Source organism: Eupeodes corollae, chromosome 1 (genome assembly GCF_945859685.1).
Source record: "Eupeodes corollae chromosome 1, idEupCoro1.1, whole genome shotgun sequence".
NCBI classification, from domain to species: domain Eukaryota; kingdom Metazoa; phylum Arthropoda; class Insecta; order Diptera; family Syrphidae; genus Eupeodes; species Eupeodes corollae.
In genome coordinates, this window is record NC_079147.1 from 200593142 (window position 1) to 200610851 (window position 17710).

A 17710-nucleotide genomic window follows, 5' to 3' on the forward strand; every position below is an offset into this window, starting at 1 on the left:
CCACAAGTTGTGGACTAGGAGTTAACCAAAGTAAAACTGAACTGTTGCTCTTTACCACCAAAACTAAAGTACCGCCCTTCACGCTACCTCGACTCAACGGTCAAATCCTATCATTGTCTTCCAGTGCAAAATATTTGGGAGTTATACTCGACCCTAAACTAAACTGGAAACTAAATATTGAAGTACGGGTTAAAAAGGCCTGTGTTGCCTTCTACGCCTGCAGCAAAACTTTCGGCAAAAAGTGGGGACTTCAGTCGAAGATGATTTTATGGACGTACACAGCCGAAGTACGTCCAATCTTAACACATTGTTCGATTTTGTGGGGCTGCTCTTAACAAAGCCTATAATACTGATAAGCTAAAGAAGGTTCAGAGAACCGCTTGCGTGTTATTAAATACATAGTTTCCTTCAGCGCTATTAGGCTGAAGGAATCAAACAGCTGGTTGTCAAAACCTTATGGTCACAGCAACAGAACGAAATTAATTCCCTCGGTAGACACTGACTACTGCACTCCTACTTTGAGCCTTAGTAAGGGTTTTAAGGTTATTTTCCCACCCAGAGAAGATTGGGAGGATGACATCGTGTCGAAAGGTTTCGACACAACCATCTTTACTGACGGCTCAATGATGGAGTGCGGAATTGGTTCTGGGATCTTCTCTGAGTCCCAAAATGTAGGTAAATCCTTTAGGTTTCCTGACTTTGTTAGCATTTTTTAGGCTGAACTGCTGGCAATAAGGGAGGCATGTAAGATACTTAAACAAATCCCAAACCAAAACCGAAATGCGGCTATCTTCACAGACAGTCAAGCAGCTGTCAAAGCCATTAACTCGGCCACATCCTCATCTAAATTGGTCCAGAAATGTCGCGATGAGCTTGCGATCCTGAATATTAACCTCGGTGTCACCCTGATCGGGGTTTTGGGCCATAGTGGTATCGTGGGAAATAAACGGGCTGACGAGCTAGCCAGGCCAGGATCGGCCGGAAATGGTTAACATTCCTCTTGGTGCTATGAAGGGTAAAATCTTTTCTATCTACCAAACTAAATGAAACCGAAGGTGGAACAATTTACCCAACTGCATTATACCAAGGAAAATATGGCCCACCTATTCTAAAACCCGTACAAATGATCTTCTATGTAGGCCAAGGCAAGACATATCCAGGATTGGTGCGGTTTGTACCGGACATTAGCCTATAGGAGTTCATGCAGAGAAGTTGGGTATCTCTTACAACACCTTTTGCCGTAGTTGTAGTGACCAAAGACAAAGTGAACGGATAATCCATTTCCTCTGCGCTTCACATAATACAAAACAAAATAAATAATGAATAAGAATAATTAGTGTGTTTTCATTTCAATCAAATAAAAACAATAATTTAAGTTGTTTATCCTCTTAAGTTGGAGCATATCGCTTTCTCGCATCAAGCAATTCCTGTTAATTTCAGGCTCTATTGATAGCAGTGATTTCTCATTCATGATGTTATAAGGAGAATGATAATAAATTGTGTTCAAAACTGTGTGTTAGGTTCGAATCAAATAAGGATCTTATAAGTGCGTTTGATTGATATTCAGTGCGTTTTAACTTAATTTTGGTAAGGTTTGTTAAATATTGGACGGGCGGAATCATTTTGCAATCTTCATACATTATTTTATTGGCAACATATTTTTTATTCGCTCTTCTAAATTTTCCAAAGTGAAATCTTAAGCTCAAGCTCTTTTCCTATAGTAGGTGAAATGGTAAACAGGGTGCAAAATGCGTGAGCCAAGATTGGGCGAACCAATTTTACACAGGGTACTATGACGGTATCGTCTGAAAATAGTATTCCAGTAAGTTCATCATTTAAATAACGAAATAGAAAATTATATAAATAATATAAGTGGACCCAATATTGATCCCTTATAGTTCTTGGAAAAGATCCGACTGGTCAGTTTTAACAAATATTTATGAGCATCGACTTTCTAGGAAACTTTGAGTAATTCGCAATAGCCATGCATTAAGTATTACAAATTTATAAATCTTACCATAGTGACAAAGATCATCAAACGCCTTTTCAATGTCTATGTTTAATGAAATCGTGGATTTATTAGATCTCAGGTTTTAAATATTGAATTGAAGGAGAGTGACATGTTCAGTTGAATGTTCTTCACTAGCCCCAAATTGATAAGGTCCTACAATGCGTACTTTGGAGAATTGGCTAAAGGTAATGAGGAACATTTTTTTAAGCAAGATGTAATTTGATATTGTAATTTTCTTTTTTCAATTAGTAATGGGCAGATTTTAAATTTATCGTTAAAAAGTAGATATCATAGAATAAAGTGGAACAAAAAGCAACTCGTGGTGGACCAAATAAGCTTCATACTTTTAACCAATTAGCAGAACACCATGGTTGACCATTTTGAAATTGAATTTGGTGGCTTAGGATCTGTGTAGAAGAATAATTCGTCATAACAGAAAAATATTGGAAATGATAAGAGACTTGAGAAAATAGATACTATGGAATCAATAATATGCCTCATTCAAACTCCTATGTTCTTCGACATCTAACAGAAATGCATCAACAATAAGATCAACAAAGTTTGAAAGCAAACAAAAATCTCAAGAAAAATGCAAAAATCAAAAAACTTCCAGAAAACTTTTTTCAATGAAATAAAAACTTTAACAAATCCATGAGCACAGAATTTTAAATTAGTATCAAGTTTTATTATGTTGGGAATTCCTGAGATTTGGGTCAACCGCATTAAAATGCTCTAGGAAACTTTTATGGGATAAGCGAAAATATTTAAGGAACTTGTATTTCATAGATCTTACATTGCTTCTTACAATTTCAGAGGTCTAGAGATATCTATGATATGCCTTCTGTTTCTGGTAATTTTAACTTTACAACTTTAGTATCTGTATCACTATCACTATCGCTAAACTATAACTTAATTCCACTCATTTTGAAATGTTATCGAATATTTTTAAAAATATTGAAAAAATTCTGTCCGTTCATTCGCAATAATGTATTCTTCGATCGATTGAGTTACGCAATAACAAATATGGAAACCAATGGAAACAATCGAAAGGTTTTAATTCGATTGATAATTGACAACGGCAACAACCGGGATCAATATCTTCGGTCTCGTTGAATTGCATCAGTGGATCAGAAAAAGTATAAGATATATTAACCCATTAACCCGCATCTTGTTGATATATATGTACAAATATTGTAACAATTAAATTTGTGCATTGACAAAACATTACACAAAAAAAAATCCATTTACCAAAATTAAACTAAATAAAATACATATCACTTTTATAAATACCAGCAAACTCCTTGGGTTTAATGTAAGCATTTTTTTAGTTTCAAAATTTTATTGATGACAACCAATACATCAGTTTTTGTAACCTTTTAAATTTATATGTATGTAGGTTGAACGTCACTCTATTTGTTTTATGACTTTCCTTTTATTTTTATTATTCTATTCCGTAAATGACCAGAAATAGATATTATTTATAGCAATTTTTAAAAGTTTCACTATTTAACATTTAACACTCACAATTATAACGGTTTATTTTTACATTCGCTGCTTTTTTAATTTGTTTCAGTTATGCAAATCTTTTTTGGAAGTTATTTATAAGTGAAGGGAAATTTTGTAAGCAAACCTTTGAGAAAGCATACTATTAATTTTTAAATGGTGCTAAACACTAGTCTTGACAACCCGTGAAGTGATCCAACCGAAGGTACTTTTTCTCAAGATTTAAAACCCAAGTCAAAATAGAAGCAATCATCGTTGACGAGTAAAACTAACCGTAATATGCAAGCTCTACGAAAAAAGAGTATTGACCAAGACCAAGTTTAAGGGATTAAAAGATTGTCTGTAAATAAAGTCATACATTAATAATTATTAATCACTTCATAAGAATAGAAGCAGTTTGAAAATCAACGTTAGTTTTTTCAATTTTTTATTTTAAGAAAAATTTGAATGTTCTGAAAATAGCGAAAATAAATGTTAACTAAGCTGAAAATTTTCAGTGAAAGTTGCACATATGTAATTTGAGGATTTTTATTTTCAACTCTAGACTTTGTTTTTATTTACTCAAAACTAACGTTTTTTACTGACCATATCAAATTTTAGAGTTAATCAAATTAAGATTTTCATAACTCCACAAATAAATTAAAGTTAAAAACCAAACTTGGTTATTGACACATAAATATTGATTTCTTTTTGTTGATTTTGATGTAAATAATTCTAGAATATTGTTAAAAAAAAGGTTGGAAGTGAAATTGGATCTCTGTTGTGGACAGAAAGAAAACAATATCTGCTAAATTATTATTCAAGTATAGTATGTTTAAAAACGAAAAAAGCAAAAACTGTTATTTTTCAAAACGAATGTAGCTTGAGTCGCTCATTATAAACAACGAAGCAACAATTTGAAATGAAACTTAAGATGCTTCAATACTTAGAAAAGTCAAAATTTAATGATCAAATAGAGCTTATGATTTTTCAAGCTTTTGAAGCGTTTTAAATGAAATTAAAAGAAGGAGTCGAAAAATGAGAAAATATTCCATTTGAATATTTTGGAAATACTATGCAATTTTTTAATTGCAAACAACATATGGTTTACACTTCAGAATTTCAGAAATTATGAAATATAAATAATATTTAGTACGAAATGGTGTATTTCAAATAAATTCATGTGTAACGCCAGCCACATTTAAAGTCGGGAACGGGGACAATCACGTACTTATGGGTTTATTGTAACTCATTTCAATTAGTCTCTGGGAACTTCTTTTGCTCTTAAATCGATTAAATTAAACCCTTTGGCTTTATGGGCACGATATTTTCGCTTAATAAATAATAATTATTATTAAAACAAATTTAATTACGAAACTGAAAATTTTTGTTCTATTTTAGAAATATCGCAGGGAAATTTTTAAATGTAAAAACATTCCTACATCAGATTTTCAACTTTGGAGGTAAGAAACAAATTTAGTAAATAAAGAGAAATTTTAATATGTGTTTCAACTCTAAGGTTTTAATCAACTCTAATGATGAAAACTTGAAAGTGTGCCTCAAGTTTAGCAATGATAATTGTGTCAGATATTATTAGAGGGCAAGTTAAATAACTTGCTTTACCCGCATTTGACAAGTATGAAAAGGTTTAACTTTATTGATTACATCCGTACGTTTTTTCTTTACAAGAAAGAAACCACTTTTTTTAACAGATTTTGTAAGCGTAGCCTATAGTGTATATACATATACATATATGTATATATATTATAGTTATAAATGTACTTCTCTCTTGCATCACATACGCTTTTTTCGTAGATTTTGAATTCATATAACGTTGGTAATATAAGTTTTATGCTTGTCAACAACGACTTATTGTAAGGAGCAGGAATCTAAAAAGGGTTTAAAAGAGTTTAAGTCCTGAGAATATGTGAAGAGCTGGCCAAACATGAGTACTGACTGGTAAGAAAGTTTGACATAGGCACCTTTTGTACATATGTAAATATTTCGAAATCACATGTGTTGTCTTTTAAAAATAAATTTGTAACAAAAAATTTGTTAAAATCGAAAAAGACGATTTTTTTCCTGTTCTCACAAAAAGTCACCACAACCGAATGTTTTAAGAGTCATACAAATGTTTTTATTTTTGTTTTTAAACAATTTGAATAGCACTCTTTATGTTATTTAAAGACACCCAAAGTTTCATTCGTCCTAGTCATCGCTCGTGGGTTGTACATGGGTTAGGTATTCATTTAAAGGACCCTTTTATCGTTTTACCACATCTCTGTGAGCTTTCCTTGGTTAAAAAACCTTGCAGCGTTGAAATCTTATCTTGATTTTCAACATACACCGTTCCAGTCGTTATGTGCTGTCGCAACAGTTTTTGTCTTCACCATCATATTCGCCGTAGTCGTAGTAATATAGTCGTCGCGGTCGTCCGTCGTCGTCTTTGTGGTTGTTTCGGTTGCAATTGCAATTGTTTTTCAAAAACATGTCATTATAATATACGATGAGGACCAAGCATTGCCACCGCCCGCCGATCCGAGCCGCGCCACAGTTGTACCGTACTCAGGAAAATACAACCTCTATATTTTAATTCGCGAAAATATGTGAATACGTATTTTGTTTTTTAAACTTCCTCCCTGCTCCCCACACTCTTGTCAATTAAAAAAAAAAAAAAACAAAAATTGTTTCAATGGTACAAATTGCATCACCTTCACCATACCCGCCCGTAGTATGTTTGAAAGTAGATAGATATGTAAATTATGACCTGGGTGGTTTAATAATAATTTGAATAGCTTCAGGGAGCTTTGGGGTCGGTTTAACTTACGAATTTGTATGTTGTACGGCGTTTCAAAAAAAAGGAAAAGAGAAATATTATTTCGAAAGTATGACACCGTGTGTCCGTTTAATGTGGAGTCATTTTCCGGAATGAAATTAATGAAGTTTAATTCTTCCTTTAACTATCTTCTGTGATGTGGTGGACTTCTTTTGTCAAAAAGGACACGAGGGAGCAAGTTTCTTTTGTTTTTATTTAGGTATAGTCTGGAAGTTAGTGTTAGCTTTTCGAGAGACAGGTTATCGTTTTATGACATTTCGTTTTCTTAATAAGTAAGTAAAAACATTGCTAGTTAAAAATGAATCCGATTTAGAATACAAAAATGACTACCATTAAGTTTGGTATATGAAAGTCAATTTTTTAAAATGAATAGCGCAACATTTTAAAGAACCTACTTTATAGGCTTAACATTTTACTAAGTATAACATTTCTAAATATGTATTTAAAAATTTACTTAGAGACTCCAAAATTTAAAACCTTTCCTTTCCTTTTTCTAACTAGTCAATTTCTAATTTCCCTTTGCTGGCATTAGAAAATGTCTTAATAGTGACAGTTTGTGAAAAAACTAAGTTTTAACATACCTTTTAATTGGAATTCCCAACTATAAGCTGGATCATTTCATCGATTGTTCTTATAAAATTTATTGCACAGATGTCATATTCAAAAAATGTATTGTTAAGAGATATTTTGTGTTTTAACTTAATTTTTTTGAAATTAACATTTATTAAAATCTTAATGATGTAATTGTTTATATTTTTAAGTAATTGCACGATTGTGCACTAATTGGATATTGGATGGTGTTCTTTCCAAACAGCGTTATCCAATTTTTAATTAGCAGCTAGTTTTTGAGCAGGGAACAACAATTTAGGTTTTGATTTTGAAAACTATGAAAATCGAAAATAAACGAAAAAGAAGTTATACAAAAAAAACCTAAAAAGGACTGGACACATGAACAAATTTAACAAGATAGTCATTATTGTTTCACTTTTTTACATTCGATATATTTTCATAAATGTTTTCGCACGACCTGTTGTTTTTACTTTTATAAAAAAGTGCATATTCTATGTGATCTGTCGAGAAAAAATTTGTTTAATATTTGGATAGAATCAACCAACCGTATAAAGGGACAGCTTTCAATCGGTAGAAAATTGTCAATTTTCAACTAATTGAATGCTGAAAGACTTTTGACAGTTCGACCAACATTGGAAAATCTTCTAATTGTGTACCTATGCTTATCTTAAGGGAGATTTTTGTTGACTTATTTTCCCATACAAAATTTTGACACATTGCTTTTATGGAGACACATTTTTCTAGTTAATTAGGTTAAAAAAAATGTTTCCTAGCTTATTATATTTTATTATCTTCCTGAATTGAAAAACGTTTTTTATTAGAACTTTACCAACTAAACTGAACTAATGAATTTAAATTTGGCACTTTGAACCCGAAATGAAATTAAGGGTGTTTGTTATACTTCTCAATAATCTATTTTTTTTTACTATTTCAATAGATTTAATACATTTGAGAAACAAAAATACCAAGCACATCGTTTTTCAAATTTGTATGAATTAATTATTTTCACTCATGAAATTTCGAACACCAAGAAACAAGAACATTTTACGTTAAATATTAAGTTTTGAAGTATTGCATTTTTCAGGTCTAAAGAAATGTTCGTTAATTAACTTTAAATCTCTGTAATCTTGTGTACCATTTAGTCCAAACACCGACAGCACTTTTATCAAGTTAAATATTTCAGACAGCGGTCAGAAAACCTTTAGTTTTGATATTTATGATTTTTATTTGAATTTGAGAAACTTTTTTCCCAAAAACTAAAATAGCATTCACCAAAACTCTATCTCCTAGACTATTTTCAAAAGAAAGGCAGTAATGTCGAGGTCATTAGAAAATGCTTTATATGAAGGTTTTTGAAGTTGTTGGTCATTCGGTCATACCCCAATGATATTTATTGTGATCTATATATCTATGTAGATGCATACATATATGTGAATATATGAACCTATTCAATTAACGATGGATATGGTGTAGCGTGTCCGCCATTGTAAAAATATAAACCTTATACGTTTGGGGGTAGGCTGGTTGGTTGGATGGCTTTTGGCGGTTCGATGCTTTGAATGTTTTTGTTTGTAATCCTTTTGTATTCGAGTAAAGTATATTTTTGTATAGGTTTTCCTGATGGGTTTCTGTTTTTGGGATTTCAATTTAAGAACCGAATTACTCGCACGGCGCGATAACAATTTTGTGCATAATTGATATATGACTGACATGGGACGAACAAATCAATGATATAAATAACGCTATATCAAGAGGCGGTGGCGATGGATGGCCCTTGTTGAGCCATCGCTAAAGGTTTCATTTAAAAAGCTTAATGAAAAACAACAAAAAAGTACACACCGACATATGAGTACAGGTATGATATTGGAATTTAAAAAAAAACGAAAGCATTTATTAAAAAACAAAAATGAGTTAAAAGTTCGAATCGAACACAAATTAAAAAAAATAATTGCACATTTCCACCACCGAATAATTATTGCTGCAAAAAAAATTTAATAACTGTTTTTATCGGCACTAATTTAGTCTTCGTTATCAATGAAGGTAAATGATCATTTTACTGCAAGTGTAATTATTTAAATGCACTGGGAACTGAAAGCAACGAAGCAGAAAAAAGGGTAATGATGTAAGTGTGTCATGAAAATTTTTCTGGTCTTTACTGCATAGAATTTTTTTAATTTAATAAATAAAATATGTTCGTAATATAAACATAAAGAGTGTTGAAAGCTTAAGTGATTATTAAAATAAATAAAAAAAATAATTAAACATTTATTTTTTTCCAATAGGAACATTAAAACCAAAATATTCAACTGTCGTGACTCTCCTCTTGTATTAATTTGACTTGCATATAACTCGGGTTACATAACTGTCGAATTTTTATCATTTCTGTAAATTTGTTTGAAATTATAACTCTTTTTTAATTTAAATATAATGTTTGAAAATAGGTTTTTAGCTTTCAATATTCCATCGTGAAATTTAATTATATAAATGAGGGAAATTAAGAATAAGTAAGTAGAAGTTCAGTAATTTAAAAAAGTACGTATACACCTGAGTGTACCTTTTAAATTTTAATATTGTAGAAAATACAATACTACATTTTGTGTGATATTAAAAAATTTGAAGTCAATATTTTCAGTTTTTTGTTGTTTTAGCTTTTTGTGTTATTATCTGTATAACAAAATGTACAAGAAATGTTAAATGTTAATAATTTCGTATAAATTAGGTGGCGCAACAGTCCATGAAGAACCAGGGCCTAGTGACTTACAACTCTCAACCATTTCTGTGAGCGAGTACTTCATATGGAAAGTTAAATAATTAATTTGAACAAAAGCTGAATACAGACATTTGTCAGTTTTTTCAGCAATAAAATTGTTTTAAACGTGTTACATTGAACTTAAAATTTTCTGATAACTATTGAAATGTGTTCATAACGGATTATCCATTTTGCACTTTCAAAAGTATAGGGCTGGAATTCAGCATTTGTCAAACTAAGTTGTTAAATCATTTTTTTTTCAGTTGAAAATCTGACATTTACGAAAATGGATCGCTTAACTATCGCACAACTCATAATAATTGTTAAGATTATCAGCCACATATCATGCTTTAAGAGATTATGGTTTACATAAAAAATAATTGGAAATTTGTGAAGAAATTTGAAGAGACTGGATTGGTTTTATATATTGGAAGACCTGTGCATCATCGTTTCACTCGTACAACTGAAAATTTTGCTGCTGTAACTGAAATTGTTGCCGAAGATACGAATATGCCGATTCTTTGTCGTTTTCAAGAATTATTACTGTCTTACGGCACATTATAGCGTGTTTTGCATTTGGATCTACACCTACGTAAATATAATATCCAGCTCACACAAAAACTGAAACTAGCTGACAATTCACAACATCGTAGATACGTAATGGGCGCTTGAATTTTGAATTTTCTTCAGTGAAGAAGCACAGTTCTTACTGGGTTGGGTTTTGAGAACCTTCAAGTAATTGAAGAGAGAAAATTTCATCCACACAAAGTCAATGTTTGGTGCGCTCTTTGTAATTGGACCATACTTCTTGCAACACGGCGATGTCGCCGTCAATTTGCAGCGTTGTGGTGATATGATAACCGATTTAGTTTTCCTGCTATTGAAGAATACGATTGGAGAACATGTGGTTTTAACAAGAACTTGATACAGATAAGCCTTTCACTTTTAAGCACTTAAAAACCAACATTCGTACTGTTATGGCTGAGATACCACCCAATGTGTGCCAAAAAGTGGTCGAAAATTACCTCAAAAGAATCGTTGCTTGCAACAATTGGGGTGGTGGCTATTTAAATGATGTAGTGTTTCACACATAATATCAACATTCAAACTTTATAATACAAAATAACGAACAAAAAAATTGTATATGTGTTTTACTTATGTATGTTTACTTTTAAAACCATAAAATGGATAACCCTGAATAATATAAAATTTAATTTAAGGCTCCAGCGTTATTGGTTCGTGATACATTTTGGGTCAACCGAAATTTGTACTTGTTTTCTGCATCTTTCTGTGTCATTATCTGTATAACAAAATGTACGAGAAATGTCAAAATTTGTATTCCGTCAAATTGGACCGCGTACAATAACTTCCTATATAAAAGTTAAACCATTAAATTTAACAAAAGCTTAGTGCAGAGGTTTGTCAGTATTTTTCAGCAAGATATTTTTTCTGAGAGTATTTCCAGAAGCTTCATTGTCAGACGTCGGGTGGTAAGTATTAAATGTTGTTTTTACGAGCGATAATTATGAAAAATCGCTTTATTGACATGTAAACAATATCAAATCTTCTGAAATTGTAAGTTTCAATCAAATCAATTAATCAAACACACACATTTTAATTGAATGCTGATGGGCTTCTGTCTCATTGACCTAATCTGCAGGTTTTTAAAATATGGCCCAAGAGTTAAAACTCAAAATATTTCTTAACAATAAATTATATACTGATTATGCAAAGACTTTATGTGAAGTTTTAAGCAAATCTAGAATTTAATACTTTCATAGTTTTGAAAAATACGTTATAGTGCTGAAACCAAATTTTAATTTTGACTATTCGCGTAACTCACGTGCCAAACTATCACGGTTATTATTGAAAAAAGGAACTGCATAAATGCGGATAGCCTCAAAAAACATTATATATGTACGTATTTTGCGAACTTTGAAAACTAATATCTCACAAACCTGACATGATACATTAATTTGAACTAAGTCCAACAAAACCTATTGAAAAGTGCAATTTTATTTCTTTGTTCAAGAAATGATTTTGTTTTAGGTACCATTAGATCTAAAATTAAACAAAATACCCTTGCATAATATGTTATAATATTGAAAATTGTATCTTTTTCTTGCGCTTTTAATTTAACAACAATTTTTATAAACATTCATGAAAGGACTGGGAAGAACACATAAAACACTTTTTATTCACACTTATTGAAAATGATATGTTTTATTATTTATTGTTGTTTTTACTAACCAAATATTGTTCTGTTGCACATTTTGTTTTATATATGAGTACGTAATTGATTGTCTTAATGACTGTTAATTTATTATTTATCTATAAATTAATATTTAATTTATTACGTAATAATTTAGTATTAAGATTTGTATTTACTTGGTAGACAAGTTTGTATACGACTCCGTGGCGCAACGGTAGCGCGTCTGACTCCAGATCAGAAGGTTGCGTGTTCAAATCACGTCGGGGTCAATAAATTATATATTTTACTTTTTTCCTTTAAATAATTTAGAGTACAAATAAACGAATAATTCAACCAGAAGTCTTAAACTTACAAACGTATATAAGTTCTAAATTAAATAAGATGCTCAGAACTAAAGGGACATAAGTGATTTTTTTCCTTAAACCAAAAATTAAAATATGTTTATTTAATCCTGTTTATTTTAAGTAGCTGAAGGCAATTTTTATTTAATAGACACAATTCTGTCAAAAAGTTCAGATTTTCCCAAAAATAATAATATCATGTAAACTAATTTAGGTGAAAAGTTAAAAAACAATTAGATATTTTAAAATTGATGTAGTTGTTTAAAGTGGACTTAGCAATTTTCATCATTAAATGAACAAATTAAAGTTATTCTGTTTTGCATTTCCTGTTTTTTGCCGATTTTGAATCAAAATAGCTTGTATTAAATTCAAATGGTCTTGTAGTTGTTATTATTTATTGTCACTTGCAAAAATGTCCTTTCCTCTCAATGCAAATGTAAAGCCTACTTTAATTTGGTATTTTGAAGCATAAAGATAATCCAATCCAATTTGACAGAGAACAAATTAAAGCTCCCAACAATAATAACTATAACAATTAATCGACAATAACCTTCAATTTTCTTTCAAAACCAATATTCATATACCTTCTATACCTAATTTTATAATATATCATTGTATTGTACAGGGTGGGTAAAAAGATTTCGTCAAAATGAAAAAAAATCACAACTCTTCTGTTTTCATTTTTTTTTCTTCTTTTTAAAGGAACCTGTAAGTCAAACTTGGGAACTTCACTAAATTGAACAACAGCTCTTGAGAAAGGACCAAGTCAATTGAAACTTATTTTAAAAATAACCACCTGCTTACACTAATCGACAAAATATTTTTTTTTTTGGAGCACAAACAAAACAAGATTTTTTTAAAGGAATTCGAATCTAAGCTATAGTTCAAAATAGCTCTTAACAATAAACAAAATACAATTCTCATTAGTTATGAGTCTCAATTTGAGTCTATATGAAATTTTAAACAAACTTAATACTTTCATAATTTCGAAAAATTGTATATATTTCAACAAATTGAATTGACACTAAGGCACTATAGTCAACTCGTTATGCCCCGCAGTTCATTGCGAAAAGTTATAAGAATCGAATTGCTAATGTTTTCATACAAAATCCAATTTGGCATTAATTTAAACCAGTAAATCTTCAAGAGCGTGTTGTTTACGTATTAGTTAGCTTTCAAGAATTGGCAATGCAAGATTGTATTCATTATCTCACAATGAGAGATGAAGATAATTTCCATGAATACATGGATTCATTAATAAACGAAATTCCAGCATGTGGGATACTGGAAAACCTAGGTAAAATCGTCTGCTGTGATGTAAGTTCAAACAATTTCGAGCCCTTTCCGAATAAATAATATCGTAAACAACTAATCAAAAGCTTACAACTTATACCATAATTCAGTATTGCTTGGGTTAAGACATGGCAATAGCCTTTAAGGCTTTTCGTGTTACTTACAAATTTTATTTCAATTTTTCTTTCTTATTGAAAATGTCGCTTACGATAGAATGACGGAAAGGGTTCGTTTTTGTCATTCTTCTTTGAAGACGAATTTTGAGGCCAACGACAGCTAATAGTCGTAAGGAGTGGTTTCTGAAGGAATGGAGCTAAACCGCTGATACAATTTTCGCTTAATATTTGCGTTTGGGAGATTAAATTTAAACTCAAATACAAATTTTGTCAGAATGTCCAAATGTTAAAACACATAACATCTCTATGATGACGCTTTGATATTTTAAAATTGATTTGGGCAATATGACATTCATTCTGGGCTTTGTGGTATTTTCTTTCGACATTTTTTTTGGACGACATGATATTTTTAATATTTTGGTGTTATTTTATTGGGTAATAATACCGAAGGCTTCTTTTTATTTGGAATGTCATAAAACCCAAAAAAAAAGTTTTAACGCCCAAAGGTTCGGTAATATTTCCCAAATATTACAACAAGTCACTTTTGCCCCACCTTGTACTACAAGCCATGGCTTTACGACACGAACACACGCACATGCATTATGCATGTGTTTATTGTTGATATACATATGTATATGTGTGATTATATTAAAATATAGGTCAAGCAATTAACTAACAATTACAAACAACAAATCTAACGCCATTAAAATTACTCCTTCTTTTGCCAAGATGATCATTGTTTTTGTCGAGCCAGAAGAGACCAAACCAAAAGTAGAAAGCCAAGATATTATGCTCACAGCGAGTTAAATAGGCACACTATATGCATTAACTTGTAATGCATGCTATTTGAGCATGGTAAAGAGGTTAAGGGAAGGGCAAGGGTGGCATTTTGGTGTAGACTTTTACTACAATTATATTTACTCGTATAGTGGCATATGACCTTGGCTTCATTTCCTTTGTAACTCTATATAAGACTACTTTAGACAAAATGCTTTTCTGGCTTTCAATTGCTTGCTGTCGCAGTCGCATGGTATAAATTTTATACTTTGGATTTTGGAATGGCATGTTTTGGTTCTCTCTGAATCTGAATCGCACCCAAAGGACAATTATTTAAAATTAAGCTTGTCGAACGAGAACGTGTACACTTATAATAAGGATACGGATACGGATGTTAGTGTGGCATTGACCAGAACAGAGGAGGTTTAATGTAACAGGTGGCACTTGACAGCATGGTTCTATGCTATGGCTGAAAAGAAATGCTCGTCATCGTCATAGTCATAGTCATAGTCATAGTCATAGTCATAGTCATAGTCATAGTCATAGTCATAGTCATAGTCATAGTCATAGTCATAGTCATAGTCATAGTCATAGTCATAGTCATAGTCATAGTCATAGTCATAGTCATAGTCATAGTCATAGTCATAGTCATAGTCATAGTCATAGTCATAGTCATAGTCATAGTCATAGTCATAGTCATAGTCATAGTCATAGTCATAGTCATAGTCATAGTCATAGTCATAGTCATAGTCATAGTCATAGTCATAGTCATAGTCATAGTCATAGTCATAGTCATAGTCATAGTCATAGTCATAGTCATAGTCATAGTCATAGTCATAGTCATAGTCATAGTCATAGTCATAGTCATAGTCATAGTCATAGTCATAGTCATAGTCATAGTCATAGTCATAGTCATAGTCATAGTCATAGTCATAGTCATAGTCATAGTCATAGTCATAGTCATAGTCATAGTCATAGTCATAGTCATAGTCATAGTCATAGTCATAGTCATAGTCATAGTCATAGTCATAGTCATAGTCATAGTCATAGTCATAGTCATAGTCATAGTCATAGTCATAGTCATAGTCATAGTCATAGTCATAGTCATAGTCATAGTCATAGTCATAGTCATAGTCATAGTCATAGTCATAGTCATAGTCATAGTCATAGTCATAGTCATAGTCATAGTCATAGTCATAGTCATAGTCATAGTCATAGTCATAGTCATAGTCATAGTCATAGTCATAGTCATAGTCATAGTCATAGTCATAGTCATAGTCATAGTCATAGTCATAGTCATAGTCATAGTCATAGTCATAGTCATAGTCATAGTCATAGTCATAGTCATAGTCATAGTCATAGTCATAGTCATAGTCATAGTCATAGTCATAGTCATAGTCATAGTCATAGTCATAGTCATAGTCATAGTCATAGTCATAGTCATAGTCATAGTCATAGTCATAGTCATAGTCATAGTCATAGTCATAGTCATAGTCATAGTCATAGTCATAGTCATAGTCATAGTCATAGTCATAGTCATAGTCATAGTCATAGTCATAGTCATAGTCATAGTCATAGTCATAGTCATAGTCATAGTCATAGTCATAGTCATAGTCATAGTCATAGTCATAGTCATAGTCATAGTCATAGTCATAGTCATAGTCATAGTCATAGTCATAGTCATAGTCATAGTCATAGTCATAGTCATAGTCATAGTCATAGTCATAGTCATAGTCATAGTCATAGTCATAGTCATAGTCATAGTCATAGTCATAGTCATAGTCATAGTCATAGTCATAGTCATAGTCATAGTCATAGTCATAGTCATAGTCATAGTCATAGTCATAGTCATAGTCATAGTCATAGTCATAGTCATAGTCATAGTCATAGTCATAGTCATAGTCATAGTCATAGTCATAGTCATAGTCATAGTCATAGTCATAGTCATAGTCATAGTCATAGTCATAGTCATAGTCATAGTCATAGTCATAGTCATAGTCATAGTCATAGTCATAGTCATAGTCATAGTCATAGTCATAGTCATAGTCATAGTCATAGTCATAGTCATAGTCATAGTCATAGTCATAGTCATAGTCATAGTCATAGTCATAGTCATAGTCATAGTCATAGTCATAGTCATAGTCATAGTCATAGTCATAGTCATAGTCATAGTCATAGTCATAGTCATAGTCATAGTCATAGTCATAGTCATAGTCATAGTCATAGTCATAGTCATAGTCATAGTCATAGTCATAGTCATAGTCATAGTCATAGTCATAGTCATAGTCATAGTCATAGTCATAGTCATAGTCATAGTCATAGTCATAGTCATAGTCATAGTCATAGTCATAGTCATAGTCATAGTCATAGTCATAGTCATAGTCATAGCCATAGTCATAGTCATAGTCATAGTCACAGTCATCGTCGTCGTCATCAGTGTGGATGATGTGATTACGGATGAAAAGTGATTGCACATAGTACAACAGGCGTCCATTGGCAGCAAACATATTGTGTGGTTAAACTGTCCCTAATGTCAAATTGTTGGCATGGGTTGGTTTTGGATTTGGATTTAGATTCTTTTTTTTTGTTTGTCATGTCTTATATGGCAAAATGATATTTTAATTGTACTACATTGTTGTGAGTAGGGAGAGATTTGTTTTTAATTTAATTTCATGGCAATCCTTTTCTATTTTTTTTAACAGAATTCCAAAAATAAATTCCCAAATATATTTCCCCAGTAGACAACCTTTAACTCGCTAAGGATAACGGACATATCGTATTCCAGCAAGGCCCATCGCCATCAGACCATCAGACAATCAGGCATTATAGCTTACAACAAAAAAGGAAGAAATAATATTGATTTTCTATCAAGGAATAATAGATCCGATTTTGAATCTATGTATGTATGTATTTGGTATATATCAATCGAGTAAAAAATCTTTCTCTTTCTTTCTCTCTTTATGCTGTACTCGAGTCTCTAGAGGGCTCCATTTCCTTCGATATAGTTTAGTATCGTTATATTTTCGCGGTAAGTAGAATTGTTTTATCAAAACCTACAACAACAAAACTTTTGATAAATATGTCTCATGTTTTTCTTTTTTTTTTCAATTTCCTTTCCTGAGTTGAAAATATAGGAAAAATATTTTCTGTACTATAACTTTTAATATTACGTGTTTAGAAGGAAGTAAAAAAGTATTACCTAGGTATGAAGGTTAGGTTAGGAAAGGTATAGAGAAAGGTATGGAAAGTACCTCTGCCTACTAAAAAAATTTCAAATTTCATAATGCTTCAAATAAACGTGAGCTAAAAAAAAAGAAGTACTT

At 31.5% G+C, this 17710-nt stretch overlaps 1 protein-coding gene, 1 long non-coding RNA gene and 1 other non-coding gene across 5 annotated transcripts in view; 2 read left to right on the forward strand and 1 right to left on the reverse strand.

Annotated features, from left to right (window-relative positions):
* The window catches only part of LOC129953198 (uncharacterized), a 126908-nt gene that overhangs the window by 91128 nt on the left and 18070 nt on the right, over positions 1–17710 (reverse strand). The gene's annotated exons all lie outside the window — the stretch shown is intronic.
* LOC129953232 (uncharacterized) lies at positions 8761–10800 on the forward strand. Of its 3 annotated transcripts, none has more exons than XR_008782466.1 (3): positions 8761–9021; positions 9182–9403; positions 9619–10800. It is a non-coding gene; the product is annotated as an uncharacterized LOC129953232 (long non-coding RNA). The 3 variants fall into 3 exon arrangements; XR_008782462.1 differs by having other exon boundaries at positions 9015–9127; XR_008782461.1 differs by lacking the exon at positions 8761–9021 and having other exon boundaries at positions 9030–9403; positions 9619–9853; positions 9912–10798.
* On the forward strand, positions 12058–12129 carry Trnaw-cca (transfer RNA tryptophan (anticodon CCA)). The gene has a single exon. It is a non-coding gene; the product is annotated as a tRNA-Trp (tRNA).